The following is an 11,917-nucleotide window of genomic DNA, read 5'->3' as shown; positions in this document are numbered from 1 at the left end:
CTGGACAGGTCTCTATCTCAGAGGTCTCTTTGATAAAGAGACCCCCTCATTAAAGGGGGTCTCTTATTAATAAAGAAAAGACCCTTTATCAGAGAAAGGGGGTCTGTTTTCCTAGCAACTCTAAAAATAATTTAATAGAAGAACAAACCCATCATTAAAGAAATGGGGTCTCTTTGATAAATAAAAAAGACCCACCATCAGAGAAATGGGGTCTCTTTGTTAGAAAAATTCAAACCCTATATTGAAGAAAGGGGGTCTCTTTGACATTTTAAATTTTTTTTTATTTTGAAAATCGAAAGACCTATGCTTATAGATAACGGGTCTCTTTTCAGCTATATTTTAAATAAAAAAAAAAAACAGTAGCGCACACACACACCAAAAGGGAAGCATCAAAACAAAATTACCATAATAATTAGTATTATATACAATATTTTACAACAAAAATTTAGAACTAAACACATATAAAATTAAGTCCTGCTACAACTATAGCATTAAACCATTTCATACGACCACCTACATTTTTCTAAGTTGTGTCTTTATGCTCCGTGAAATATCACCCAAAGCATCCCCTCAAAAAAAAAAATCACCCAAAGCATGATTCTAACGTAACACGCTCCAACATATGTGTCAAATCCACATCACGCCCTTGATCTCATCAATATTAGTTGGAGTAGGCACCGGGAGCTCGAACAAATAACTACAAGACAACTAAAGCACGTGAGAGAGAGCCCAAGGATAACAACTTTAGAAGTCATAATCACAAAGCATAATGTCACTAATTCACAAGTCAAAGTTGTGCAAAACAACATGAAGAAACTCGGATTAAGAACGCAGAACAAGACAAGCTGATAAGCACAAAATTGCCCATGAACGGCAAATCAGCAAGAACCAACACTATTTTGACCACCACAGAATTTACTCTGAATAGCAGATATATCTTGCAGGACTTAAATTTCAGAAGATTAAATTTCAGACAGCACAGTAAATACAGAAAATTAACGAACAAAACTTCATTTTATTTCCACCAAATTTTATCCAGATAATCAAAGTTACAACTTATGAAAGACAATTTCTGTCTGAACCCTTAACACGATTGTTCAAAATTATGATCTCATGAATATCAACAACCACAGTGAATCAAGCAGGAACTTATGATGATAACAAGCGATGAACCATCAGTTTTTTGTACAAAAACAGTGATCACAAGTTCACAACATAAAGTAGCAAAGCAGACATCAAGCTATCAGCCCCAGACTCCCAGTAAGCTCTTCAAACCAGAACTTCAAATCAGGACTTTGCATACCAGGTTCGAGGCTATATATCGTTCCAATGGAGAGTATATAATTACCTGGAAAGTATGTTGATCCATTGATCCATGCAAGCTAATGAGATATGTCAAGGTCCAGTGGTCCACAATCCTTCACAATGCAGAATTGTTCCTTCAGTCTTGCCAAATTGAAGTTATTTCTAAAATTCTAAATGACATGCATCGCTTTCATGAAGAAAGTAGACCAAATAAGAGTCAGAACCATTATTGCCATAAAAGGATACTTCTACTTCTAAGGCGCAATGCACAAAACTGCTGCTAAGTGCTAACACCTCAAGCAATCAGACCTATACACTACCACCAACAGAACCAGTTCCAAACACATAGTTGTTGACAGAAACCCAAGACTCTACATTCATTCGTGTACTGAATAAAGAATAAACGCAGGAAAAAACCACACAAAACAAACCCCAACATAAACTAAGCCCTCTAAAGTCTAAACAACTGAAAGCAACATAGATTTACTTTGACTCAAGGCCTAGAAAGTTATAAAGTTCTTAAGAATAAGACTATTCTAGGAGCAAAACTCAATACCAATGAATTGAAGTAACTAATAAGACTTCTTATAAATATATATCAACAACAGGCTCTGCACTCCGCATTTGTGATATTGTTCAATTGATGAATTCCTTGTTACACCAATGCTCAAGAAAGAAAGACCAAGATGAATGCCAACTAGGCAACTACAATTTCTGATGTTAAGGGAAGCTCCTTCTCTAACAAAATTTTGGCATTCAAGTACGCCATTAGTAATGGTGACATTAACAATGTAATTTTCTAAACAAGGCATAATCAAATACTCGTAAAAAATTCATGAAAAAACAAATGCCTGCGGCTGTAAGGCTCTGAGTTACGGCCACTTTATGGGAATGTCTACTTGTGATGTTATTTTTACTGAAACTGATCAAATTTCAGCTTGATTATACCTGTTTCCTGAAAACTAAAACTGAACATCATTCTGCCCAATTCAGCTATTTCAACTTGATTATACCTGGTTCCTGAAAACTAAAACTGAACACCAATCTGCTCAACATAAGGTTTATTTTTATTGCTCATTAACTTTTTCACTTTTTAAAAAAAGATACAAAAAGAAAGTAAACTAATTTCTGTTAATTATGAGAATGTTATATACTGGTGTAAACAGAAGGGACGCGCTGAAGTCTAAGAGATTTTAATTATGCCCGAATAATCTCTATCATATGAGACTCAAGTAACAAAGAATTCTGACTAATCTCAAGTCTTTAGAAGCTGCACAACTTGGGCTGATTGTACTAAAACCATTTTAACACACAAAATCAAGCAGGAACATCATTCGTAATCTTATCATAAGTATCGTCATGAACAAAAACCAAAACAAAAACCCTACCATACAAAGTCAATATCAAATCCAATTAAAAATATACAAATTTACAATCTTCAATGATACCAAATTATACGAAAAAATATCTAATTTTTACCTCACTTCAAACTTCCAAATCAAATTAACATGTCTGTACAATAGCTGCCAATCAACCAAATTTCATACGCCTGTATAAAAATCAGATTATCAAGCAAACACGTTCAAGAACAAACTAATTACTAAATAATATATTTAAAAAACCTTAGAAACCAAATCAAATTCATGGCGGAAAAAAAAACATGAAAAATAAAGTGCAGATATACCTTGCTCTGTTAGTTGTTGTTTGAGCTCCGCGACTTACTCACCATACGAAGCCTCCAAGGTTGATAAACTTTACAATGGAAAAATTGGAAACTATTGTATGAATTAAAGTCGGAAATTGAAATTTATATTTCGAAAATTAGGGTTCTTTTATTCAATTTCGATGAGCTGCAGAAATTGGTGATCTGCAAGAATATAAATTGGGGATTTCGATTGAGAATAACGGAGTGAGAAGTTTGAGAGATGAATGAATTCTCTGCGAATTTAATCAGATCTGAAATTGAGGTATTTGGGGTTTTATTTTCGCTGTACAGGGAAGGGAGAGAGAAGTAGGGGTTATGATTTCTGACCTTCTAATAATAATTTAATTGAGGAGCAGACCTGTTATAGGAGATAACGGGTCTCTTCATTTTTTATTAGTGGACCCCGCCTCTACGAGAAATCTCCTTTCTAAGCTAACGGGTCTCTTTTTTGCGCCCAGATAACATAAGAGACCTCTGATTTGTATCACGAGGTCTTATTAAGTAAAGAGACCCGTTAAGTACTCTAATGGATCTGTTTTTTTAGGTCTCTTTGGACATTTTTGTAGTAGTGCAAGAACATCCTAAAGTACCTGAAAAGGACTAAGGATCAGTTTCTGGTTTATAGTGGTACAGATGAGTTGATTGTTAAGGGTTATACGGACGCAAGCTTTCAAACCGACAGAGATGATTTCAGATCACAGTCTGGGTTTGTGTTCTGCCTCAACGGCGGAGCAGTAAGCTGGAAAAGTGCTAAGCAAAGCACTATTGTGGATTCTACAACTGAAGCCGAGTACATTGCTGCCTCAGAAGCAGCAAAGGAAGCTGTTTGGATTCGGAAGTTCATCGAAGAACTTGGTGTTGTCCCCTCCATTAAAGGACCAATGGCTTTGTATTGCGACAATAGCGGAGCCATTGCCCAGGCAAAGGAGCCTAGGAGCCACCAGAAGTCCAAGCACGTACTGCGGCGATTTCATATACTTCAAGAGATCGTTGAAAGAAAGGAAATCGAGATTTGCAAGGTTGGAACTGACGACAACGTCGCGGATCCATTGACTAAACCGTTGCCACAAGTGAAACACAACGCACATGTAGCAACCATGGGAATCAAGCATGTTGGAGGATGGCTTTGATTTTCTAAGTATTGTTTTAGAACATCTGTTAGATCTATGTTTAAAACAATTGGTTTAACCATTTCATATTTATGAAATTTATTTACTTCATATTCATTTAATTGTGGTTTAGAATTAAATGATAAGTCCATGTGATTCAAATCATTCAAATGGGATGTCAAGATGGATTCTTTGACAAAGAAACACCCATAAGTGAACTTGAATATTGAAGTCACAAAGGATCCCTAATCCAGGTCATTGAAAGGTGGACGACCAATGACTAATGAAGATTAGATTGCAAGTAGATAACTTAGTTCTGTTTCTTGAACTAGAGTGACTGGATGTCAGATTCTTTTGCATAGATACTTATTGGATCTTGTATCGGATTGACCATGACAACGCTTTAAGAGATTAAAGTCATGTCATAGGTAGTTCTCATTAATGGTGATTAGAAACCGTTCCTCATAACATGAGCGATTATGTCTGCTCGTTTGAGAATTAGTTCGCTTTGATACTAGCTAAACGTCGCACCGTAAAAGGAGGCTATAAAAGCAGTTATTGGGCATACTATGAATCAAAGTGAGTGTTCATAGATTGCAAGAATGGATTGTCCTCCTATCTTTGATAGGATAAGGTGTTGTTGTGTAACAAGGCCTCTTGGAGAGTTAGATACTATAAAATGCATGGCCGTGCTCAGAATGGTTAGGCTTAACCTTCTGCAAAAGTTTGACAGTTGAACTCTGTAATCCGAGAAACACTTCTGGACCTAATAAGGATGGCTTGGATCTTACCTTATGTTCAGTAAGTAACACTAAGTGACAAAGGAATATGGATGCACACTTGTCTGAATGACAAGTGGGAGATTGAAGGAAATATGTCCTTCACCCAAGGTGCATTAAGTCTAATACCAAGGTTCAGATTAATTGCGAAAAATTAATTCAGTGAGATCAAGTGATCGGAACAGCTAGCTGGAGCAATGCTTCCGATCAGTGAGTTCTAATGGATATTGAACTCACAACTTACTCTTGACTGAACCTACAAGGTCACACCAATGACACGTAACAGATCACCGGATTAAATGAATCGGAAATTCATTTAATAGCTTTTCGGGAATTAGTTGGAAACGTATTATACGATACGACCTTTGTCGAAATCGTATATCATATCGCGAATATTCGTAAGCTGGGCGACACGAATAAATCTTATCGTACGACGGTGATTCGTCGTATACGAAACGATAAATAATATATCGGAAATATATTAAATCGCGAATACGAAGGGCATCGGAGTTGCCGGCCCGTCGAGTCAAGCACGTAAGCGTGCAAGGCCCAACGAGCCAGCAAAGCTCGCGAGCCAAGGCAAGCAAGGCAAGCCCATTGGGCGTGAGCACGCAGCAGCAAGCAATAGCGCAACAGCAGCGACGAGCGAGCAAGGCCCACGACCCAGCTGCTCGTCGCGAGCGCTGTGGGCATCGGCCTGCAGTGTGTCGCTAGACGCGGGCGTGTGTCCGTTGCTTGGCTCGCACGGCTTGCTAGCCGGCCTTGCTTCTTGCTTGGTCGGTTAGTAAGGTTAATGATATAATTAACCTTACAACCTTGTTTCCATCATACACACAATTCATATTACTCAAACCCTAGAGACACAGAGAACCCTAATTCTCTCTGTGCCTCCAAAGTGAGTTCTTCCCAAAAGCAAAGTATCTTGATCAATTGTCTAAGCTACGATTATCAAGACGGATCTGATCGTGTCGGTGAACCAAGTAGAGGAACGACAAGTGGAGTTCTTTGTTCGTGTTCGTTGACGGATTATTGTGGAAAACACGCTTCGAATGTAAGTTTGCTTAATCTGTGCTTTATACATGTTTCCTGGCTTTGGGGATTGTTCCGCACATGTTATTATGTTTAACTGTATTCCCCTACAGTCTGACTGTTATCTGCTAGTAGCACTAAGTGCGTATGCAACATCCGGGCGTGTACATATCATAGCATACATTATTGAACCAATCAATGATGCATATGGAATCCCACTCATTCGTCCACGCTCATCCAGTGTTTTTGGGCACCGAGTCTTGCTTAGAGTCATTCCATGAGACATGGGTAGGTAGCCTCGCTTGGAGTCTGCCATATTGAACCTTTCAAGCACCTTATTGATATAAGTTCTTTGACTAAGTCCAATCATCCTTTTAGATCTATCTCTGTAAATCTTGATGCCCAATATGTATTGTGCTTCTCCTAGATCCTTCATCGAAAAATATTTCCCAAGCCAAATGTTGACAGAGTTCAACATAGGAATGCCGTTTCCGATAAGTAATATGTCGTCGACATATAATACTAGAAAAGCAATTTTGCTCCCACTGACCTTCTTGTATACACAAGATTCGTCTGCATTTTTGATGAAGCCAAAGTCACTAACTGCTTCATCAAAACGTATATTCGAGCTCCTTGATGCTTGCTTCAATCCGTAAATGGATTTCTCAAGCTTGCATACCTTTTTAGCATTCCCCTCAAGATGTGTCATAAACACAGTTTCTGTTAAAATGTCGTTTAAGAAAGAGGTAATAAACACACCCATCTGCCATATTTTGTAATCGTAATATGCAGCGATTGCTAACATTATCCGAATAGACTTCAGAATTACACCACACCGTGGACTTGCCTGTAACCTTTGCAACCAATCTAGCTTTGAAAACTTCTAGTTTCCCATCCTTGTCCTTTTTCAGTTTGAAAACCCATTTGCTTCCTATAGCTTGGTAGCCATCTGGCAAATCGACCAAATCCCAAAGTTGGTTTTCAGACATGGAGTCTAATTCAGATTGCATGGCTTCTTGCCACGGCTTGGAGCTAGGGCTCGTCATAGCTTGTTTGTAAGTCGCAGGTTCATCTCTTTCCAGCAATAGAATTTCATGGATCACGTTCGTTAAAATACCTAAGTATCTTTCCGGTTGAGACCTATATTTTGCGATCTATGCGGGGTTACATTTCTAGATAGTTCTTGATTCTCACCAGATACTCCTAAAGATCTATGAGTTTCAACCTAAATGTCATCTTGAGAATTCTCTAGAGTTTGTTGTTCGACTCGAATTTCTTCGAGGTCTACTTTTCTCCCACTTGTCATTTTGGAAATGTGATCTCTTTCCAAAAGATACCATCTCGAGCAACAAACACCTTGTTCTCATATGTATTGTAGAAGTAATACCTCTTTGTTTCCTTTGGGTAGCCCACAAGGATACATTTGTCAGATTTCGGTTGAAGTTTGTCTGAAATTAATCGTTTGACGTATACTTCACATCCCTAAATCTTAAGAAAAGACACATTTGGAGGCTTTCCAAACCATAACTCATATTGAGTCTTTACGACAGCTTTAGAAGGAGCTCTATTTAGTGTGAGTGCAGCTGTGTTTAGTGCATGTCCCCAAAGTTCTATTGGAAGTTCGGCCTGACCCATCATTGATCTAACCATGTCTAGCAAGGTTCTATTCCTCCATTCTGACACACCGTTCCATTGAGGTGTTCCGGGAGGAGTCAATTCTGATAGAATTCCACATTCTTCCAGATGGTCATCAAATTCATAGCTCAGATATTCACCGCCTCTATCAGACCGCAGTTCCTTAATCTTCTTGCCTAACTGATTATCTACTTCACTCTGAAATTCTTTGAATTTGTCAAAGGATTCAGACTTATTCTTCATTAGGTAGACATAACCATATCTACTGAAGTCATCAGTGAAAGTGATAAAGTAGCTGAAACCACCTTTAGCATTTGTACTCATTGGTCCATATACATATGTATGGATTAAACCCAATAGTTCAGTTGCTCTTTCTCCAACTTTAGAGAAAGGTTGCTTTGTCATTTTGCCAAGTAATTAAACATGATTCGCACTTACCATAATCCTCTAAGTCAAATGGTTCTAGAATTCCTTCCTTTTGAAGTCCTTTTATGCGCTTCATGTTAATATGGCCTGATCGACAATGCCCCAGATAAGTGAGATCTGAATCATTATTTTTGGCCTTTTTGGTATTTATGTTATAAACTTGTTTGTCGTGATCTAATAAATAAAGTCCATTGACTAATCTAGCAGATCCATAAAACATCTCTTTAAAATAAAATTAGCAACTATTGTCTTTTATTAAAAAGGAAAATCCCTTAGCAATGAGTCAAAGAATCTAGGGTTAGAGTCTTGCATCAATCAAGTGCCCTTAGAGGCCGAACTTCATGTCAAAGTTGTCGATCTAATGATTGCTAATTTCAATATACTTCAATTTCATCCTACTCTTCAAGTCCAACTTCAAAACACATTCCTAATTCAAACAACTTTGCTTCTCAAGAAACTGACCTTGAAATCTTAAAAGATATTTAAAATCATGAAAGCAGGACGCCCATAATTGAGGAAACAGAAAAAGTTAACCCATCTAACAACAGTGATACAAAAGTAGTTCAGATTGGTTTAACTCTATCTCAAGCAGAGCGAGATGATATGGTCAAGCTACTTTCAGAGTACATAGACGTCTTCGCATGGTCCTATCATGATATGTCAGGGGTTGATCCAAGCATCGATCAGCACACAATTCCCCTCATTCCAGGTTCAAATCCCATTAAGCAGAAACTCCGTCGCATGAAACCGGAAGTTTCCCTCAAAATGAGAAAAGGTCTCTAAGTAGCTAGAGGTCGGGTTTGTTCGAGAGTCCAAGTATCCAGAATGGATTTAAAATGTCTCCCGGTTTCGGAAAAGTATGGCAAAGTTCTAATGTGTGTCAATTATAGAGATCTTAATAGGGCCAGCCCTAAAGACGGTTTTCCACTTCCACACATCGACATTTTGGTCGACAAAACAACAAATCATGCCTTACTCTCTTTTATGGACTGGTATACAGGCTAAAATCAGATTCCCATGGCAGAGGAAGACATGGAGAAAAAAACCTTCATCACTCAGTGGGTAGATATTGCTACACAATTATGTCGTTTGGACTAAAGAACGCGGGGGCTACTTATCAAAGAACAGCCACAACCATCATGAGTGACATGATTCACAGGGAAATCGAGGTATATTTTGAGGACATGATCGTCAAATCCATAGAGCGTCATGAACCTACAACAGTGCTTCGAAAATTCTTCAACAAACTCAGGAAATACAATATGAGGCTCAATCCTAAAAAATGTGCATTCGGGGTAACGTTAGGCAATTTGCTCGGATATGTCATTAGTTCTCGTGGCATCGAGGCTGACCCTTCCAAAATAAAGGCCATTCTAGATATGAAAGCGCCAACATATGAAAAAGAAATTCAGGGGTTCCTTGGAAAATTACAATACATCAGCAGATTAATCTCAAAGCTCACCATGGGCTATGAGCCATTGTTTCGAAAACTCCGCAAGAGTGAGCCTAAGGTATGGGACGAAGACTGTCAACATGTATTTGACACCATCAAGGGCTATCTTTCAAATCCGCCAGTTTTGAAGCCGACAATACTGGGTACCCCACTCAGGCTTTATCTTACAACGAATGACTCAGCAGTTGGGGCCATGCTCGCCCAAGAAATCGAAGGCAAAGTAAATGCCGTGTACTATTTGAGCAAGAAGCTACTCGAATAGGAAACCAGATATACTCAACTCGAAAGCTCAATATCGCCTTGGTTTGGGCCACAAAGAAACTCAAACACTACATGCTCTCCCAAATAGTGCATGTAATTTGCAAAGCATATCCTCTCAAGTTCTTATTCGAAAAACCGACTCTCAATGGACGGCTGTCCAGATGGTTGGTTATGCTAGCTGAATTTAATATGAAATACATCCCTCAAAAGTCTTTCAAGGGTTCAACGGTCTCTGATTTTCTGGCTGACTGTCCTATCGAGGCAAAGGAAGAAAGTTATGACCTACTCGATGGTTCTAATGACAAGTGACGACAGTTGGTCGTTGCACTTTGGCGGTGCTTCCAATCAATGCGGATGCGGTGTCGGGGTAATCCTAATATCTCCCGACGGCACTCACACCCCAACCCTTGCAAAGCTACAATTCAATGTTACAAAAAATACGGCCGAGTATGAAGCCTTCATTATGGGTCTGGAAGCCGCCATATCATTGGGTGTTCAGAAAGTTTGAGTGTACGGGGACTCTTCCCTAATCATCAACCAGATTTCCGCTAAATGGGAGGTCAGGAGTGAAAGCTTGTCCCTTTACCAATCCTATCTCGAGAAGCTGTCCGAGAAGGTTGAAGAGCTTCGTTATACATACCTACCCAGGGAAGAGAATCAGTTCGCCGATGCACTGGTGAAACTAGCATCAAGATCAACATCCCAAACGGTATGGCTGAAATGCCACTTACAATTGAAACCCGTCAAGAAGCAGCATATGTCCTTGCTATTAACGATGTCGAGCCTGAGGAAGGCGGACCCTGGTTTTCAGAAATTATAAGGTACTTACAAACTTTCGAATATCCGCCACATTTTTCAAGCAAGAATCAAAGGGCTTTGTGTCTCCAATCAGCAAACTTTTTTCTAGAAGGTGGTATTCTATGAAAAAGGTCTCATGATCGCCTCAATCTCCTATGTGTTGACAAACATGAAGCACAAAAGGTCATGGATACCGTACATGCCGGGGTATGTGGCGCTCATATGAATGGGAGAATGTTAGCCCTCAAAATCATTCGGGCTCGGTACTCCTGGACCACTCTCGAGCAAGACTGCTACTTCTTTGTCAAGAAGTGTCATATTTGCCAAAAGTGTGCGAACCTGAAGCACATTCCTCCATCCTTTCTATATTCACAATCATCACCATGGCCATTCTCAGTTTGGGGTATCGACGCCATCGGCAAAGTCACTCCACCAGGCACCAGAGGTCATGAGTTCATACTGGTTGCAATCGATTATTTCACCAAGTGGGTCGAAACCAGATCTTTAAAAATATTGGGTTCCAAGCAAGTGGCCCAGTTCATTCATATTCAGATACTATGTTCCTCACGAATTCATCAGTGATCAGGGGATCAATTTGCAAGGCAAATGTGAAGATCTATTCACAAAGTACAAAATTCAACATAATCGTTCTTCGCCTTATCGCCCACAGACCAATGGGGCAGTCGAGCGGCCAACAAAAATGTCAAGACCATCATCATGAAAATGACAAACAATTACAAGGAATGGTCGCAGAAACTACACTTTGCATTGCGGGGGTATCGAACTTCGATTCGCACTTCAACCGGCGCAACTCCATTTTCATTGGTCTATGGAATGGAAGCAGTACAAGCTATTGAGCTGGAACTACCTTATTTAAGGGTAGTCTTCGAAAAAAAAACCCAGAAGCTGCATGGTTACAATAAACATATGATGAGCTAGTCATGCTCGATGAGCGCAGGCTTCAAGCCGCTCACCATGTACAAGTCTATCAGCGCCGAGTGGCCAGACATTTCAACAAAAGGGTCAGACCCGAAACGTCAAAGAAGGCGAGCTTGTCCTGAAAGCCCTTGGAAAGAGCGTCATGGATCCAAGGAGAAAATTCAGACCAAACTGGGCCAGGCCATACATTGTCAAGAAGATCCTCTCTGGGGGAGCAGTTGAATTAACAGATGTCGATGGTACTGAGTTCCGTTATTTGACGAACATGGATCAACTCAAGAAGTTCTATGTCTAAATTCAAATAATTCAAGTTCAATTTTCAAAAATTTCTGTAAGTTAGAACTACTTTTGGCCTGATTCCTTAACGGGACACGTAGGCAGCCTCATTCCGAGGCCCGACCACCTTAATATTCAAAACATTCATGTTTCCTCAATTAAGGGCATCCTAAAAATAAAATCAAGTTCAAAAACCAAATTT

General features: G+C 39.3%; 1 long non-coding RNA gene across 1 annotated transcript; it reads right to left on the bottom strand.

Annotated features, from left to right (window-relative positions):
- Positions 1 to 208: 208 nt before the first annotated feature.
- Positions 209 to 3,039, bottom strand: LOC130465939 (uncharacterized). Its single transcript, XR_008925961.1, has 4 exons — positions 2,990 to 3,039; positions 2,785 to 2,854; positions 1,349 to 1,418; positions 209 to 697 (listed from the first exon to the last, which is right to left on the bottom strand). It is a non-coding gene; the product is annotated as an uncharacterized lncRNA (long non-coding RNA).
- Between the last annotated feature and the right edge of the window lie 8,878 nt (positions 3,040 to 11,917).

The sequence above is a fragment of the Spinacia oleracea genome, chromosome 1 (assembly GCF_020520425.1).
Source record: "Spinacia oleracea cultivar Varoflay chromosome 1, BTI_SOV_V1, whole genome shotgun sequence".
Taxonomy (NCBI): domain Eukaryota; kingdom Viridiplantae; phylum Streptophyta; class Magnoliopsida; order Caryophyllales; family Amaranthaceae; genus Spinacia; species Spinacia oleracea.
The sequence above is the reverse complement of the archived record's forward strand: the minus strand, read 5'-3'. Positions and strand labels throughout refer to the sequence as shown.